General features: G+C 39.5%; 1 long non-coding RNA gene across 1 annotated transcript in view; it reads left to right on the forward strand.

The window, feature by feature from the left end:
• Positions 1-14,299, forward strand: part of LOC143679766 (uncharacterized) — a 23,922-nt gene extending 9,623 nt beyond the window's left edge. Inside the window, exons 2-3 of the long non-coding RNA XR_013173938.1 lie at positions 13,404-13,457; positions 14,143-14,299. This is a non-coding gene — a long non-coding RNA (uncharacterized LOC143679766). The remainder of the gene's footprint in view (positions 1-13,403; positions 13,458-14,142) is intronic.
• Positions 14,300-18,558: the final 4,259 nt, after the last annotated feature.

Raw genomic sequence — 18,558 nt, forward strand, 5'->3', positions numbered from 1 at the left:
TATATATTCTGGATATAAATCCTTTGTCAAGGATATTAACTGCAGATATTTTCTTCCAGTCTGTTGCTTGCCATTGCACTCTCTTAATTATGTCCTTTAATGAACAGAAGTTCTTAATATTAATAAAGTGCAAACTATCAATCTTTTCTTTTTATAGTTAGTGCTTTTGTGTCCTGGTTAAGGTCAAGGAGATGTTCTTTTTCTTTTGTTCTAGAAAACTCACTTGTTTTACCTTTCACATTTAAGATTATAATCTATCACGAGTTAAAATTTGGATATGATGTGAGGTTAGGAGTCAAAGTTCATTTTTTCTCCTTGTGGATCTCTACCACTTATGAAAAAGACCATCTGTGCCCCCCACTGAACTGTGGTGGAAGAGTGCTGTGTTCTTGAACTGGATGTTTCCAGTAGCGCCCTCAGATGCCTTTCCAACTTCCTGATGTGGCAAAGATAGCAGCCCCACCCCGCCCCCCGCCGAACGGTTCTTGGTTCTGAGAGCCCTTCCTGGGCGCATAGACTAGAGTCCTCTCCCACAGCCCTTCCAAAGCTGCATCAGGACCTAATCCATCAACTCAAACCCCTTTCTCCTTGAAAGACCTAGAGTGGTCTTTGTTTCTCGCGCTGAACCTGGATGTAGCTCACCTGGCCTGTCCCAGTGCCATTTCTGGCATATATCATTGCCGAGGGGTTAAATGCCTCTTACTTCCCCAGCAGCTGCCTTATTGCAGGGTCGTTGGGACGGTGGTTACAATAAAAGGGAAGCACTTTCCCGCGGTTTATTTTAGATTGTTGCCACCTAAGGGAGACGTGAGCCGCTGAGACCACCATGGGCGAGAACACAGGGTGCAGCCTCAAGTCCTCATCCGCCTCCTCCACACTCTCCCCACATTGCCTTCCAGAAACTGGACATCTGTGTGCCTCGGACCCCAACATGCCTGTCTCCGTCCACACCCTCCCCGTGGATGACTCACGGACAAGCATGGCCCGTCTATCGCCTAATATCTCAGACATCCCTGTGCCTCTGGAAGGCCCCACGACCAGATCCAAACCCCCTGCTTTCTACCCAACATTCTCGTTTCTGGACTTGACATCTCTGGAAAAGTCACCACTAAAAGTGACGCACCGAAACCTGGGAGTTGCCTTGTACTGAACCCTCCCCCTCACCACTTGTGATGACCTGAGTCACAAGACCTGCCCATTATCCCCTCTGTCAGCTCCCAGTCCCCCCAGCCTCATTGTCACAGCCAGGGCTCCAGCCGCCGTCACCTCTAGCCTGGCTACGTTTCTCACCCTCTTTCTACCCCAACGGAGATTTTTTTCCCTACAGAACAAAATCAATGTGACTACTGAATCATCCTGTAGATATTTCCTTTAGGTTTACCAGTGTACTAGAACAGCCAGAAGGAAATACCTGAAGTCATGAAACTGTAACCCTTCCTATACTTTGAAATTTGCTCTAGAACTGCCTGTTAAACTGTACTTTGAAACATAACTTTTCTGTAAATATGTGATATTTCACAATGAAGAGTGTGGTTGAAAAAAAAACTCAAGCATATTCTGATTCAAAAATCCTCCACCACCTCCCAATTGCCTGCAACATAGAGGCCAGATTCCAGGCTTCTGCCCCACACCCTGCTGCGACCTAGAGCACAGCACCAGGCTGCTGTGCCGTTCTAACTTTTGCGTGTTGGAAGGGGCTGTAGATAACATGGGATGGGGGACGGAACTAGGTAATGTGGACCGAGGCATTCTGAAGGCCAGAGCTGCACTCACGGAGCTCTGCATCCGACCAGTACCTACCTCAGTGCCTGACCCAGAGCAGAACAATAAATGAGTGAATGCATAAATGAAGGAATAACCATGAGGCTGAGCAAGTAATTTCACCTTTCCAAGAATCAGTTTTCTCATTTGGAAAATGGGAATGACGCCTGTCTCCCAGGGCAACGGTCCTGCTGTAAGGTCAAACGAGACACGGATGTGACGGTGCCCTGTCAGCTGGACAGAGCGAGGCCTCCCAGGCAGCCCAGGCGGTGCATGCAGGTCCTTAGGCACCAGACTAGGACTCCACCTTCTGGGGCAAAACCCACAAAATATAGGCCAGAGGGCTGAGCCCAGGCTATAGTGAAAAATTTTTTGAAACACTTCCTTTCCTGGCAGTATCGCAAACAGAAAAACACAGAAATCCCACCTGCCACCAGTGGGCCTAAATATGCTGGATAAAGTATTTAAAATATCTTTTTCTTCACATTAAAAGATTTTTTAATACTGTGAAAAATTTCAAACACGAACAAAAGAATAGTATAATGAACCTCCAGGTAATAATCATCCAGCTTCAGATACTGTGGCCAGTAAGACTTCACTTTTACCTCGCCTGCTCCCCCCACCCTTTTTTTGTATGCTGTATGGGGGGAAGTCACATTTCATGATTTTTCCATGTGAATATCCCGTTATTGCAGCTCTGTTTTGTTGAATTTTTGTTTGTTTGTTTGTTTTGCTTGTTTGTTTGTTTTGGGGGGAAGTGCATGGGCCAGGAATCAAACCTGGGTCTCCCACATGGCAGTTCTAGAATTCTCTCACTGAGCTCCCCTTGCATCCCCTCCCCCCTTTATAATTGTGAAAAAATGGGAAAATTTAAAACTGCCTGCCACCTGACACTATGTGCTATGAACAGAGCTCAGCATCACTTTGTTCTCTCCCTACCAGAGATGCACAACCTGTCCTCAGACAAACCAAACTGAGGGGGACGGTCAGCAAAATCCTGGCCAAAGCGTCAAGGTCATAAAAATCAAGGAACAATCAGGAACAGTTCTGAGTTGAAGGAGTCTACAAAGATATGACAGCTAAATACAACATGAGATTCTAAACTGGATCCTTTTGTTTTAAAGGCCGTTCTTGGGAGAATTGGTGAAATGGTAACAGAGTCTGAGGATTGCTTGGTAGGAATATCTCGGCGTTAATTTCCTGAGCTGGATGGTTGTCCTGTGATTATGTAAGAGAACGTCCTTTTTTATTATATTTGCTTTAAAATTAATACTTTATTTTTTAGAACAAAGTGCATGTCCAGGAAGCATAGAACATTTTTTGATTTACAGAAAAATTGAGCAGATAGTACACAAAGTTCCCGTATTATCCCCTCCCCCCCATACAGGTTCCTGTGTTAGCAACACCTTGCATTAGTGTGATACATTTGTTTCAATGAACTAAGCAATACTGATACATTATTATTAACTAAAGTCCATAGTTTACATTGTAAAGTTCTATGGATATTGATAAATGCATAATAATGTCATGTAACCACCATTACGTATCACCTTCAAAATCCCCTGTGCTAAACCCTTTCATCCCCACCTCTTCCCCCAAGCCCTGTCGAACACTGATCTTTTTAAAGCTGTCTCTTAGCTTTGTCTTTTATACAGTTTGGAATCATACAGTGTGAAATCTTTTAAGACTGGCTTCTTTGGCTTGGCAATATGCATTTAGGTCCCTCCACGTCTTTTCATGGCTTGTTAGCTCACTTCTTTTTTCTTTTCTTTTTTGTTTTTGAAGTATAAACAGTTAATAAAGTTTACTATATGTAATCCTCCCAAAGGTACTTCCCTTAAAAAAAATTATTGTGGTAAAATATATATAACAGAAAATTGCCATGTTAGCCATTTCTAAGTGTACTATTAATGGGGGATGAATAGTCTTTTCAACTATTCAGCTTATGGTTTTAGGACAACTGGATATCCACATGCAAAATAAAACTTTTTTTACATGGCATTAATTATACTCACAATGTTGTGGAACCATCGCTGGTATTTATTTCCACAACTTTCTCATCAATGCAAACAGAAACTCTGCACCCATTAAGCAATAACTCCCTATTTCCCTCTCCCCCCAGCCCCTCGTAAACTCTGATCTACCTTTTGTTCTACTAAATTGACTATTCTAAATAGTTCATATAAGTGGAATCATAAAATTTTTGTCCTTTTGGGCCTGGCTTATTTAACTTAGTATGTTTTCAAGGTTTATCCATTCTGTAGCATTATCAGAACTTCATTCCTATTTATGGCTGAATAATATTTCGATGTATATATTTACCTCATTTTGTTTATCCGTTCATCCATTAACATTTGGTTTGTTTCTACCTTTTGGCTATCACGAATAATGCTGCTGTGAACTCTTCTGTACATGCATCTGTTTGAGTTCCTGTTATCAATATTTGGGGGTAATTCCTAGGAGTGGAATTCCTGAGTCATCTGATAAATCTGTATTTATTGTGCTGAGGAACTGCCAGTCTTTTCCACGGTGGCTGTACCATTTTATATTCCTTTGTATATGGCAATGCATAAGGGCTCCAAGTTCTCCACATAGGTGTGAAGAGGTGCCTCAATGTGGTATATGATTTGCATTTCCCTAATCTCTAATGATGTTGAGTGTCTTTTAATGTGCTTATTAGACATCTGTGTATTTTCCTTGGAGAAATGTCTATTTAAGTCCTTTGCCTATTTGTTTAATTGGGGCATTTGTGGGGGGGGTTTTGTTGAATTTGTAGGAGTTCTTTAGATATTCTGGACATTAAACTCTTATCAGATATATGATTTGCAAATATTTTTTCCCGCTCTGTACGTTGTCCTTTCACTTTTTTCATAATGTTTTCAATGCACAAAAGGTTTTAGTTTTAGCTTTTGGGTTTTTTTTAACCATTATTTTCATTTTATAGGTAGGGAAACTAACACATTTCATGAAAATGAAGTCCACTTGTAAATGTATAGTATAGTCAAATATCTTGAAATAGAATTGGTGTCTTAACCATTGTTTCCCACCTTTAATCAATGAACATTATTCCTCTCTAAAAGATGTGAAAAAATTGTCCATATTAGACACACTGAAAATAAACATCGCAAAACACCATTAAATGATGAATAACTCTAAATCTCAATAACTGCTTTGCATTCATGAATTAATACTCCAGACTACAAATACTTATGGCTTTTGTTAAATTAATAAGTAGCCTCATATTTCTTTAAAATATTAAGCAAAATAGATTTCCAATTAGGGAAATATTTAAGAACTAATGCCATCCCCCCCCCCACACACACACTTCCACAGTTCTATGTTTTGTTTTTTAGTTCTGGTAACATACATACAACATAAAACCTCCTTTCGCAACCATTTCCAAGTATATTCTTCATGGCATTAAGCACATTTACAATATGGTGTCAGCATCACTACTATCTATTACCAAAAATTTCCATCACCTCCCAAGCAAAACCCCATATCAATTAAGCATTAACTGCTTGTTCCCCACCCTATGTCTGCCCCTGGTAACCTATTTTCTAACTTCTGCCTCAGTGAAATAATCTATTCTAATTATTTTATATAAATGAGGTTAAACAATTTCTGCCCTTTAATTTCCGGTTTATTTCGCTCAACACGATGTTTTCAATGTTCATCCATCTTGTGGCGTGGATCAGAACCTCATTCTTTTTATGGCTGAATATATTCCATGGTACGGATAAACCACATTTTATGTGTCTGTTCATTTGTTGATGGACACTTGATGCTTCCACCTTTAGTAAAGACATTCTTGAACAAAGAAAATCTGAGTTTTACTACAATATATCCACACTAGAAAAAATTTCTACAAAATTTACTTTTGGAAGAGTGAAAATTATCCCAGAAAGACAGTCTGAGAAGCAAGAATTGATGAGGAGGAGGAGAGGGAGGGGCCAAGATGGCGGCTTAGCAATGTGCGCGTTTTAATTCATCCTCCAGAACAACTACTAAATAACCAGAAACAATACAGAACAGCTCCCGGAGCCACGTCAGTGACCAGACACACAGTGTACCCCAGTCTGGACCAGCTGGACCGGCTGCAAGCCTCCCCAAAAACGTGAGTTCCCCAAGCCGCCATGGCTGGTGCCTGGTGCCCCTCCCCCACAGGAGGCTTCCCAGAGGGAAAGGAAAGAGATTCTAAACCTGGTCAAGGCGGAGTTCACTCATTGGGCTCACAGAAAAAGAGGAAAGGGGAGGAAACTGAGGTTTTAGTGTCTGTGTTTCTACGGAGACTTGGCAGCCTCTGGATTCAGCAGTGGGACTTCTCGGGCTGCAACTGCCCCAGGCATAGGCAGAAGGGCTGCTTTCAGGGGTGTCTCCCACCTGTGCCTTACCCAGGGGAGGGGTGAAGCCCAACTCAGGTGGAATCCCTCTCTCAAGGAATTCAGACCCCAGGGCTTGGCAATTTGAAGCCCTTAAAACCAGCCTACAACATCTCCTCCGTCTCCACCGCGCCCCCAGCAGGGAGAGTCTTCCAAAGTTAAAAGTGCTGCAACATCTTTTGCTGGTGTGACCCGCAATCAGACGCACCACATACTGGGCAGGATAAGAAAAACAGAGCCCACAGACTTCACAGGAAAGTCTTTTAACATGCTGGTTCTCACCCTCAGGGAAAACTGAAGCAGGTAACTCCTTGCCCCTGATAGGAGGCCAGTTTAGTCCAGGAAAACCCGGCTGGAGTCTATAATACCTATGTAGACCCTCCTAAGGGTGGGGAGGGAAAAGGCACCATACAAGAAGGGCAAGAAACAAGAAAACAAGAACTGAAAAATTATGCTCTGTTAAACAAAACCTACGCTAGAGGTCTGGAAAAAGCTGAACGGAATGTCAAAGAACAGATAGACAATAAATTCATCTAGCAAGAAAACCCTAGATAAGAGAAGTGAAAGAAATCTCCAGAATAAACTAATTAAGATAATTAAATGTCTAGATGCCAGCAAAAAATAACAAATAACACCAGGAAATTTGAAGATATGGCCCAGTCAAAGGAACAAATCAATAGTTCAAATGAGATACAAGAGCTGAAACAACTAATTCAAAATGTACAAACAGACATGGAAAACCTCATCAAAAACCAAATCAATGAATTGAGGGAGGATATGAAGAAGGCAAGGAATGAACAAAAAGAAGAAATGGAAAGTCTGAAAAAACAAATCACAGAACTTATGGGGATGAAAGGTACAGTAGAAGAGATGAAAAAAAACAATGGAAACCTAAAATGGTAGATTTCAAGAGACATAGGTTAGGATGAGTGAACTGGAGGATGGAACATCTAAAATCGAACAAGATACAGAAACTATAGGGAAAAAATGGATAAATATGAGCAGGGACTCAGGGAACTGAATGATAGTATGAAGCACACAAATATACGTGTTGTGGGTGTCCTAAAAGGAGAAGAGAAGGGAAAAGGAGGAGAAAAACTAATGGAAGAAATTATCACTGAAAATTTCCCAACTCTTATGAAAGATCTAAAATTACAGATCCAAGAAGTGCAGTGTGCCCCAAAGAGAACAGATCCAAATAGACGTTCTCCAAGACACATACTAGTCAGAATGTCAGAGGTCAAAGAGAAAGAGAGGATCTTGAAAGCAGCAAGAGAAAAGCAATCCATCACCTACAAGGGAAGCCCAATAAGACTATATGTAGATTTCTCAGCAGAAACCATGGAGGCCAGAAGACAGTGGGATGATATATTTAAATTACTAAAAGAGAAAAACTGCCAACCAAAAATTCTATACCCAGAAAAACTGTCCTTCAAAAATGAGGGAGAAATTAAAACATTTTCAGACAAAAAATCACTGAGAGAATTTGTGACCAAGAGACCAGCTCTGCAAGAAATACTAAAGGGAGCACTAGAGACAGATACGAAAAGACAGAAGCGAGAGGTGTGGAGAAGAGCGTAGAAAGAAGGAAAATTAGATATGACATATAAAATCCAAAAGGCAAAATGGTAGAGGAAAGTACTACCCATGCAGTAATAACACTAAATGTTAATGGATTGAACTCACCAATCAAAAGACACAGACTGGCAGAAATGATTAAAAAACAGGATCCTTCTATATGCTGTCTACAGGAAACACATCTTAGACCCAAAGATAAACATAGGTTGAAAGTGAAAGGTTGGGAAAAGATATTTAATGCAAATAACAACCAGAAACGAGCAGGAGTAGCTATACTAATATCCAACAAATTAGACTTCAAATGTAAAACAGTTAAAAGAGACAAAGAAGGATACTATGTACTAATAAAAGGAACAATTCAACAAGAAGACATCACAATCATAATTATTTATGCACCTAACCAGAATGCCCCAAAATACATGAGGCAAACACTGAAAAGGGAAATAGACACATCTACCATAATAGTTGGAGACTTTAATTCCCTACTCTCATCAATGGACAGAATATCTAGACAGAGGATCAACAAATAAACAGAGAATTTGAACATTACAATAAATGAGCTAGACTCAACAGACATTTATAGGACATTACACCCCACAACAGCAGGATACACCTTTTTCTCAAGTGCTCATGGATGATTCTCCAAGATAGACCATATGCTGGGTTACAAAGCAAGTCTCAACAAATTTAAAAAGATTGAAATCATACAAAACACTTTCTCAGATCATAAGGGAATGAAGTTGCAAATCAATAATAGGCAAAGCACCAGAAAATTCACAAATATGTGGAGGCTCAACAACACACTCTTAAACATCCAGTGAGTCAAGGAAGAAATTATAAGAGAAATCAGTAAATATCTCGAGGCAAATGAAAATGAAAACACAACATATCAAAACTTATGGGATGCAGCAAAGGCAGTGCTAAGAGGAAATTTATTGCCCTAAATGCCTATATCAAAAAAGAAGAAAGGGCAAAAATACAGGAATTAACTATCCACTTGGAAGAACTGGAGAAAGAACAGCAAACTAACCCCAAAGCAAGCAAAAGGAAAGAAATAACAAAGATTAGAGCAGAAATAAATGAAATTGAGAACATGAAAACAATAGAGAAAATCAATAAAACCATAAGTTGGTTCTATGAGAAAATCAATAAGATTGATGGGCCCTTAGCAAGATTGACAAAAAGAAGAAGAGAGAGGATGCAAATAAATAAGATCAGAAATGGAAGAGGAGACATAACCACTGACCCCACAGAAATAAAGGAGGTAATAACAGGATACTATGAACAACTTTATGCCAATAAATACAACAATGTAGACGAAAATGGACAAGTTCCTAGAAAGGCATGAACAACCAACTTTGACTCAAGATGAAATAGATGACCTCAACAAACCAATCACAAGTAAAGAAATTGAATCAGTCATTAAAAAGCTTCCCAAAAAGAAAAGTCCAGGACCAGACGGCTTCACATGTGAATTCTACCAAACATTCCAGAAAGAATTAGTACCAATCCTGCTCAAAGTCTTCAAAAAATTGAAGTGGAGGGAAAGCTACCTAATACATTCTATGAAGCCAACACCACCCTCATACCAAAACCAGGCAAAGATAATTACAAAAAAAAGAAAACTACAGACCAATCTCTCTAATGAATATAGATGCAAAAATCCGCAACAAAATTCTAGCAAATCGAATCCAGCAACACATTAAAAGAATTATACATCATGACCAAGTAGGATTCATCCCAGGTATGCAAGGGTGGTTCAACATAAGAAAATCAATTAATGTAATACACCATATCAACAAATCAAAGCAGAAAAATCACATGATCATCTCAATTGATTCAGAAAAGATATTTGACAAAATTCAACATCCTTTCCTGTTGAAAACACTTCAAAGGATAGGAATACAAGGGAATTTCCTTAAAATGATAGAGGGAATATATGAAAAACCCACAGCTAATATCGTCCTCAATGGGGAAAAACTGAAAACTTTCCCCCTAAGATCAGGAACAAGACAAGGATGTCCACTGTCACCACTGTTATTCAACATTGTGTTGGAAGTTCTAGCCAGAGCAATTAGACAAGAAAAAGAAATACAAGGCATCAAAATTGGAAAGGGAGAACAAAACTATCACTGTTTGCAGATGATATGATACTATATGTCAAAAACCCTGAAAAATCCACAGCAAAACTACTATAGCTAATAAATGAGTACAGCAAAGTAGCAGGTTACTTCAAAAATCTGTAGTGTTTCTATACACTAGTAATGAACAATCTGAGGGGGAAATCAAGAAACGAATCCCATTTACAATTGCAACTAAAAGAATAAAATACTTAGGAATAAATTTAACTAAAGAGACAAAAGACCTATACAAAGAAAACTACAAGAAACTGTTAAAAGAAATCACAGAAGACCTAAATAGATGGAAGGGCATACCGTGTTCATGAATTGGAAGACTAAATATAGTTAAGATGTCAATTCTACCTAACTTGATTTACAGATTCAACGCAATACCAATCAAAATCCCAACAACTTACTTTTCAGAAATAGAAAAATCAATAAGCAAATTTATCTGGAAGGGCAGGGTGCCCCGAATTGCTAACAGTATCTTGAGGGAAAAAAAACGAAGCTGGAGGTCTCACACTGCCTGACTTTAAGGCATATTATGAAGCCACAGTGGTCAAAACAGCACAGTACAGGCATAAAAACAGATATATTGACCAATGGAATAGAATAGAGTGTTCAGATATAGACCCTCTCATCTATGGACATTTGATCTTTGATAAGGCAGTCAAGCCAACTCACCTGGGACAGAACAGTCTCTTCAATAAATGGTGCCTAGAGAACTGGATATCCATATGCAAAAGACTGAAAGAGGACCTGTATCTCACATCCTATACAAAAGTTAGCTCAAAATGGATCAAAGATCTAAACATCAGGTCGAAGACCATAAAACAGTAAGAGGAAAATGTAGGGAAATTTCTTATAAATCTTATAATTGGAGGCGGTTTTATAGACCTTACACCTAAAGCAAGAGCACTGAAGAAAGAAAGAAAGAAATGGGAGCTCCTCAAAATTAAATATTTTTGTGCATCAAAGAACTTCATCAAGAAAGTAAAAAGACAGCCTACACAATGGGAGACAATATTTGGAAACGACATATCAGATAAAGGTCTAGTATCCAGAATTTGTAAAGAGATTGTTCAACTCAACAACAAAAAGACAGCCAACCCAATTACAAAATGGGCAAAAGATCTGAACAGATATTTCTCAGAAGAGGAAATACAGATGGCCAAAGGGCACATGAAGAGATGCTCAACGTCCCTGGCCATTAGAGAAATGCAAATCAAAACCACAATGAGATATCATCTCACACCCACCAGAATGGCCATTATCAACAAAACAGAAAATGACAAGTGCTGGAGAGGATGTGGAGAAAGAGGCACATCTATACACTATTGGTGGGAATGTCAAATGGTGCAACCACTGTGGAAGGCAGTTTGGTGGTTCCTCAAAAAGCTGAATATAGAATTGCCATATGACCCAGCAATACCACTGCTAGGTATCTACTCAGAGGACTTAAGGGCAAAGACACAAACGGACATTTGCACACCAATGTTTATAGCAGCATTATTTACAATTTCAAGGAGATGGAAACAGCCAAAATGTCCATCAACAGACAAGTGGCTAAACAAACTGTGGTATATACATACGATGGAATATTATTCAGCTTTAAGACAGAATAAACTTATGAAGTATGTAACAACATGGATGGACCTTGAGAACATTATGCTGAGTGAGACTAGCCAAAAACTAAAGGACAAATACTGTATGGTCTCACTGATATGAACTGACATTAGTGAATAAACTTGGAATATTTCCTTGGTAACAGAGACCATCAGGAGATAGAAATAGGGTGAGATATTGGGTAATTGGAGCTGAAGGGATACAGACTGTGTAACAGGACTGGATACAAAAACTCAGAAATGGACAGCACAATACAACCTAACTGTAATATAATTATGTTAAAACACTGAATGAAGCTGCATGTGAGAATGATAGAGGGAGGAGGGCTGGGGACATAAATGAAATCAGAAAGAAAGATATATGCTAAAGATTGACATGGTATAATCTAGGAATGCCTAAAGTGTATAATAATAGTGAAATATACAATGTACAAATTTTAAAAATGTTTTTGCATGAGGAAGAACAAAAGAATGTCATTATTGCAGGGTACTGAAAATACATGGTAATTAATATTTTAAAATTTTAACTTATGTGTGAGACTAAAGCAAAAAATGTTTATTTGGTACAAAATTTATATTTTGACTAGTGCATTTCCTAATATAACTTATGTAGATAGTTTGATTGAACGCCATAAGTACTTGGAATCTCAGGTAGGACATGAGATTTTGCTGGTTTGTTCAGAGTAATGTCCTGATGAATCCCAGAGTGATTCAATCAGTGACTGGAAAAGTATCTGCAAAGCCCCCTTCAGGAGTGGTGAGAACAGGGAGAAAATCAACTTCCCCAAGTTGAATTCTTGATATTCTCACAAGCAGTGTGGGCAACCAAAGCTATAGGCAGAGCCCCCAGTCTTGGGGTTTGTTCATATGAAACTTAACCCCGCAAAAGATAGGTCAAGTCTACTTAAAATTGAGGCCTAAGAGTCACTCCCAAGAGAGCCTCTTTTGTTGCTCAGATGTGGCCCCTCTCTCCAGCCAACACAACGAGCAGTCTCACCACCCTACCCCTCTCTACGTGGGACATGAGTCCCAGGGGTGTGAACCTTCCTGGCAATGTGGGACAGAGATCTTGGAATGAACAGAGACTCAGCATCAAGGGATTGAGAAAAACCCTAGAATGAGCTGAGACTTAGCATCAAGGGATTGAGAGAACCTTTTCAACCAAAAGGGGGAAAGGGAAATGAGACAAAGTGTCAATGGCTGAGAGATTCCAAACAGAGTTGAGAGGTTATCCTGGAGGTTATTCTTATGCATTATATAGATATCCCTTTCTAGTTTATGGTGCAGTGAGTGGTTGGAAGGAAGTTCCTGAAGCAGTTGAGCTGTGTTCCAGTAGCCTTGATTCTTGAAGATGATTGTATAACTGCATAGCTTTTACGATGTGACTGTGTGATTGTGAAAACCTTGTGACTGACTCTTCCTTTATACAAGTATAGGCAGATAAATAAAAAAAATAAGGACAATAAATAAATAATAGTGGGGGATAAGGGATAAAAAAAACTGGGTAGACTGAAATACTAGTGTCAATGAGAGGGAGGGGTAAGGGGTATGGGATGCATGAGTTTTTTCTTTTTGTTTTTTTTTCTCAAGTGATGCAAATGTTCTAAAAATGATCATGGTGATGAATGCACAATTCTGGGATGATATTGTGAGCCACTGATTGTATACTTTGGGTGGACTGTATGTTGTGAAGATTTCTCAATAAAAATATTTTTTAAAAATGTAAAAACTCTATGCTTATTTATAAAGAACAAAAATCTGGAGGACAAAAGCTAAACTTGTAAACATAGTCTCATTTACAATAGTAGAGAGAAATCTACGCCTGGTTAATTAATCTGTATCATGAGAAAATTTTCATTATTTTTTATATCCTTAGTACAAAAGTTTGTCTGTAGTTCTCAACTAACTTCATATTTAATCTTTATGGACTTTTACAGGGACAGGATACTGAAAAATCATAAATAACATTAGCACATATCTTCTACAAGGAGGTAAAATTCTAACATTTTTCATATATTATAGAAATATACATTTAAATAATCTCCCAAGAAGTACAAATCTATGTATCATTTGCCACTGAATAAAATTAATTTCTGTGTCTAGCGGAAAAAAAATATCTTGGCTATGGTAAATCATGCTAGATTGACTAGAAATCTACGAAGTATTCTGACAACTATATTACAAAGGCCAACAAATAACAAATATGCCTGGCCTGTTGCAGCTTCTGGCTATAACCCCCTAAAACATTCTGGGTTCCAAAGCCACACCCCTGAAATGGGCTGCCCAAGCTGTACAGCCCTAAAGAAAACGTATTCGCAGTGCCTAGTCCACCGGGGCGTGAAGGCTGGTGGAAAAGGAGAAGTCGCCATGAGGGGAGACCCAAGTGCCACGGGGAACAATGAGCGGAACCCAAAGAAGCCAGATGGGCCAACCAAGGAACCGGTTCCTCACCCCTAGATTTGATAGATGATGCTGTTCTGTTATCTATTGCTGGATAACAATACAACACCCAAAATCTTAGTGGCTTAAAGTAAGAATTATTGTGGCTCAGAGTGTCTCATGCAGTTACAGACAATAGCTGAAGCTGGAGCAGCTAGGGCTCCCATCTCCCGCTCCCTCTCCATCTCTGTCTTTCTCTCTCTGACTCTCCCTCTCACTCTCTTCTTGTATTCTCAGGGGATCTTCACGTCGTTATCTTGTCGGGGTATATCTGAGAGCTCATAGGAGACTCATGGGATCCTCCACGTTGCACAGTTTTCTGGTGTTTACAATGCCATCTCCAGCTGACCTTCTCATGGTCCACTGAACTTCTGCCCCACAGAGCATCTTACCACTGAGGTCTTTTTTTTTTTTTTTTTAACTTTTTTTATTAATTAAAAAAAATAACAAACAAAACATTAAGATATCATTCCATTCTACATATACAATCAGCAATTCTTAATATCATCACATAGTTGCATATTCATTGTTTCTTAAAACATTTGCATCGATTTAGAAAAAGAAATAAAAAGACAACAGAAAAAGAAATAAAACGATAACAGAGAAAAAAAAGATTATACATACCATACCCCTTAGCCCTCACTTTCATTTACCACTAGCATTTCAAACTAAATTTATTTTTAACATTTGCTTCCCCTAATATTTATTTTTATTCCATGTGTTCTACTCTTCTGTTGATATAGTAGCTAAAAGGGGCATCAGACACAAGGTTTTCACATTCACAGAGTCTCATTGTGAAAGCTATATCATTGTTCAGTCATCATCAAGAAACATGGCTACTGGAACACAGCTCTACATTTTCAGGCATTTCCCTCCAGCCTCTCCGCTACATCTTGAACAACACGGTGATATCTACTTAATGCATAAGAATAACCTCCAGGATAACCTCTCAACTCTGTTTGGAATCTCTCAGCCATTGACACTTTGTCTCATTTCCCTCTTCCCCCTTTGGTCAAGAAGGTTCTCTCAATCCCTTGATGTTAATTCTCAGCTCATTCTAGGGTTTTTCTCAGTCCCTTGATGCTGAGTCTCAGCTCATTCCAGGATCTCTGTCCCACGTTGCCAGGAAGGTCCACATCCCTGGGAGTCATGTCCCACGCAGAGTGGGGGAGGGTGGTGAGACTGCTCGTCATGTTGGCTGGAGAGAGAGGCCACATCTGAGCAACAAAAGAGGTTCTCTTGGGGTGACTCTTAGGCCTAAATTTTAAGTAGACTTGACCTATCCTTTGTGGGGTTAAGTTTCATGTGAACAAACCCCAAGACCGGGGGCTCAGCGTATAGCTTTGGTTGTCCATACTGCTTGTGAGAATATCAAGAATTCAACTTGGGGAAGTTGAATTTCTCCCCACTCTCACCATTCCCCAAAGGGGACTTGCAAATACTTTTCCAGTCACTGATCAAATCACTCTGGGATTCATTGGGGAATCACTCGGGACAAACCAACAAAATTTCATGTCCTACCTGAGATTCCAAGTGCTTATGACATTCAATCACACTATCTACATGAGTTATATTAGGAAATGCTCTAGTCAAAATATAAATTTTGTAACAAATAAACATTTTTCGTTTTAGTCTCACACATAAGGTGACATTTTAAAGTATTAATTATCATCTATTTTCAGCACCCTGCAATAATGACATTCCTTTGTTCTTCCTCATGCAAAAACATTTTCCAAATTTGTACATTGTACATTTCACTATTATTATACACTCTAGGCATTCCTAGATTATACTATGTCAATCTTTAACATCTATCTTTCTTTCTGATTTCATTTATGTCCCCAGCCATCCTCCCTCTATCATTCTCACATGCAGCTTCATTCAGTGTATTAACATAATTACATTGCAGTTAGGTAGTATTGTGCTGTCCATTTCTGAGTTTTTATATTCAGTCCTGTTGCACAATCTTTATCCCTTCAGCTCCAATTACCCAATATCTCACCCTATTTCTATCTCCTGATGGTCTCTGTTACCAAGGAAATATTCCAAGTTTATTCACTAATGTCAGTTCATATCAGTGAGACCATACAGTATTTGTCCTTTTGTTTCTGGCTAATCACACTCCACATAATGTCCTTAAGGTCTATTCATGTTGTTACATACTTCATAACTTTATTCTGTCTTACAGCTGCATAATATTCCATCTTATGTAAATGTCACAGTTTGTTTAGTCTACTGTCTGTTGATGGACATTTTGGCTGTTTCCATCTCTTGGTAATTGTTAATAATGCTGCTATAAACATTGGTGTTTAAATGTCCATTTGTGTCCTTGGCCTTGTGTTCTTTGAGTAGAGACAGCATATAGATGGGTTCTGTTTTTTAATCCATTCTGCCAGACTATGTTTTTTGATTGGAGAGTTTAATCCATTAACATTCAGTGTTATTACTGCATGGGTAGTACTTTCTTCTACTATTTTGCCTTCTGGATTTTATTTGTCATATCTAATTTTCCTTCTTTTTACCTTTACTTATAGTCTTCCTTTCTACACTCTTCTCCACACCGCTCTCTTCTGTCTTCATATCTGTCTACAGTGTTCCCTTTAGTGTTTCTTGCAGAGCTGGTCTCTTGGTCACAAATTCTCTCAGTGATTTTTTGTCTGAAAATGTTTTAATTTCTCCCTCATTTTTGAAGGACAGTTTTGCTGGGTATAGAATTTTTGGTTGGCAGTTTTTCTCTTTTAGTAATTTAAATATATCATCCCACTGTCTTCTGGCCTCCATGGTTTCTGCTGAGAAATCTACATATAGTCTTATTGGGCTTCCCTTGTAGGTGATGGATTGCTTTTCTCTTGCTGCTTTCAAGATCCTCTCTTTCTCTTTGACCTCTGACATTCTGACTAGTATGTGTCTTGGAGAACGTCTATTTGGATCTATTCTCTTTGGGGTACGCTGCACTTCTTGGATCTGTAATTTTAGGTCTTTCATAAGAGTTGGGAAACTTTCAGTGATAATTTCTTCCAGAAGTTTTTCTCCTCCTTTTCCCTTCTCTTCTCCTTCTGGGACACCCACAACACGTATATTTGTGTGCTTCATACTATCATTCAGTTCCCTGAGTCCCTGCTCATATTTTTCCATTTTTTTCCCTATAGTTTCTGTTTCTTGTTGGATTTCAGATGTTCTGTCCTCCAGTTTTGAAATCCTATGTTCTCAAAATCTACCATTGTAGGTTTCCATTGTTTTTTCATCTCTTCTACTGTGTCTTTCATTCCCATAAATTCGGTGATTTGTTTTTTCAGACTTTCAGTTTCTTCTTTTTGTTCTTTCCTTGCCTTCTTTATGTCCTCCCTCAGTTCATTGATTTGGTTTTTGATGAGGTTTTCCATGTCTGTTCATACATTCTGAATTAATTGTTTCAGTTCCTGTATGTCATTTGAATTGTTGGTTTGTTCCTTTGACTGGGCTATATCTTCAATTTTCCTAGTGTGATTTGTTATTTTTTGCTGGCATCTAGGTATTTAATTATCTTAATTAGTTTATTCTGGAGATTGCTTTCACTTCTTTTATCTAGGGTTTTCTTGCTGGATGAATTTATTTTCTATCTGTTCTTTGACATTCCGTTCAGCTTTATCTGGACCTTTAGCTTAAGTTTTGTTTAACAGAGGAGAATTTTTCAGTTCTTGTTTTCTTGTTTCTTGCCCTGCTTGTGTGGTGCCTTCCCCCACAAACACACACACTTAGGAGGGTCTACTTAGATATTATATACCCCAGCCAGATTTTCCCAGACCAAACTGGCCTCCTATCAGGAGGAAAGAGTCACCTGCGTCAGTTTTCCCTGAGGGTGAGACCCAGCAGGTTGAAAGAATTTCCTGTGAAGTCTCTGGACTCTGTTTTTCTTATCCTGCCCTGTGTGTGGCACTTGTCTGACTGCAGGTCCCACCAGCATAAGATGATGCGGTACCTTTAACTTTGGCTGGGGGCATGGTGGAGACAGAGGAGAGGTTGTAGGCTGGTTTTAATGGCTTCTAATTACCAAGCCCTGGTGCCTGAATTCCTTGATGGAGGGATTCCACCTGGGTGGGGCTTCACCCCTCCCCTGGGGAAGGCACAGGCTCCAGACAAGCCCCCAAAAGAGCTCACTTCTGCCTGTGCCTGGGGCAGTTGCAGCCTGAAAAGGCCTGCCACTGTATCCAGAGGCAGTCAAGCCCTTGTAGATACACAGCCACAAAAACCTCTGTTTCCTTCTTCTTTTCCCCTCTTTTTCTGTCAGTCCTGCCCCCTTGGCGCCGGGGCAAAAATGAGCAACCTCCGCTTTGATCAGGTTCACCTAAGCTGGGGGCCTATTTTTAGTAGTCAGAATTTGTTAATTAGTTCCACAATTGGCGTTTGATTGTGCCCAGTCCCTGCTGCTAAAGTTCTTTCCTTTCCCCTTGGGAAGCGGCCTGTGGGGGAGAGGCGCTGGCCGCCACAGCTTTGGGAACTCACAGTTCGGGGGTGGAGGGTGCTCACAGCCGGTCCAGCTGGTCCAGACTGGGGTACAATGTGTTTCTGGTCACTGACATGGCCCCAGGAGCTGTTCTGTACTGTTTCTGGTTATTTAGTAGTTGTCCTGGAGGACGAACTAAAACACACACGTTGTTAAGCTGCCATCTTGAC

This window comes from Tamandua tetradactyla, chromosome 4 (assembly GCF_023851605.1).
Source record: "Tamandua tetradactyla isolate mTamTet1 chromosome 4, mTamTet1.pri, whole genome shotgun sequence".
In the NCBI taxonomy this organism is placed as follows: domain Eukaryota; kingdom Metazoa; phylum Chordata; class Mammalia; order Pilosa; family Myrmecophagidae; genus Tamandua; species Tamandua tetradactyla.